Below are 1,714 nucleotides of genomic sequence, written 5' to 3'. Positions count from 1 at the left end.
TGTCTGTTTAACCTAACCTGCTGGGAAGTGTATTGTAACCTAGTGTTTTATAGAGGCTTACGCCTAAGCAAGAGACAAACAAATAATCCAACAACCCTCCTTGGTAGCAGAGAGTGTATTGGTGTCCTGAAGTTTTATAGAGGCTTGCCAGCCTAAGTAAAAGACAAACAAATAATCCAACAACCTCTCCTTGGTGGTAGTAGAGAGTGTGTTGGTGTCCTGAAGTTTTATAGACAAACAAATAATCCAACAACCTCTCCTTGGTAGTAGAAGAGTGTATTGGTGTCCTAAAGTTTTAGCAAGGCTTGCCAGCCTGAGTAAGACAAAGAAATAATCCAGACAGCCACTACTACCTAACCTAACCGTGGTGCAGTCCAGACCGCTGGAGGTTTCGTCACGCCCCCCGATGGCGAAATCCTCCGTTACAGCAGAAGTGTGTGTTTAACCTAACCTTAGTACAGAGTCTATTGGTGTCCACAATTTTATAGAGGCTAGCCAGCCTAAGTCAATAACAGACAGAAAGAAAAAATCCAAGCAGCCAACCTTGGTGTAAAGTCTATTGGCGGCCTAAATTTTATAGAGATATACAGGCAGCCACCACTACTTTCGCCGGAGGTTTCGTCACGCTCCCCGATGGCGAAATCCTCCATTACAGCAAAAGTGTGTAGCGGCCTGCTCCAAGTGTCTGTTTAACCTAACCTTAGTACAAAGTCTATTGGTGTCCTCAATTTTATAGAGGTTAGCCACCCGAAGTCAATAAGAGACAAAGAAATAATCCAAGCAGCCACCACTATCTAGCCTAAACTGTTTAGTCTGACCGTGGTAAATTCTAACGGGGGACCTTAAATTTTATAGAATAATAATACAGGCAACTACCTAACCTAACCAACCACTACCGGGCCGCCTAACCTAACCACTACTTTCGCCGGAGGTTTCGTCACGCTCCCCGATGGCGAAATCCTCCATTAGAGCAAAAGTGTGTAGCGGCCTGCTCCAAGTGTCTGTTTAACCTAACCTTAGTACAAAGTCTATTGGTGTCCTCAATTTTATAGAGGTTAGCCACCCGAAGTCAATAAGAGACAAAGAAATAATCCAAGCAGCCACCACTATCTAGCCTAAACTGTTTAGCCTGACCGTGGTAAAGTCTAACGGGGGACCTTAAATTTTATAGAATAATAATACAGGCAACTACCTAACCTAACCAACCACTACCGGGCCGCCTAACCTAACCACTACTTTCGCCGGAGGTTTCGTCACGCTCCCCGATGGCGAAATCCTCCATTACAGCAAAAGTGTGTAGCGGCCTGCTCCAAGTGTCTGTTTAACCTAACCTTAGTACAAAGTCTATTGGTGTCCTCAATTTTATAGAGGTTAGCCACCCGAAGTCAATAAGAGACAAAGAAATAATCCAAGCAGCCACCACTATCTAGCCTAAACTGTTTAGCCTGACCGTGGTAAAGTCTAACGGGGGACCTTAAATTTTATAGAATAATAATACAGGCAACTACCTAACCTAACCAACCACTACCGGGCCGTCTAACCTAACCTAACCTAACCTAACCTAACCAAACCTAACCTAACCTAACCTAACCTAACCTAACCTAACCTAACCTAACCTAACCTACCCTAACCTAACCTAACCTAACCTAACCTACCCTAACCTAACCTAACCTAACCTAACCTAACCTAACCCTAACCTAACCAACCACTACCG

The sequence above is a fragment of the Homarus americanus genome, unplaced genomic scaffold (assembly GCF_018991925.1).
Source record: "Homarus americanus isolate GMGI-L3 unplaced genomic scaffold, GMGI_Hamer_2.0 scaffold41843, whole genome shotgun sequence".
Classification (NCBI taxonomy): domain Eukaryota; kingdom Metazoa; phylum Arthropoda; class Malacostraca; order Decapoda; family Nephropidae; genus Homarus; species Homarus americanus.
The sequence above is the reverse complement of the archived record's forward strand: the minus strand, read 5'-3'. Positions refer to the sequence as shown.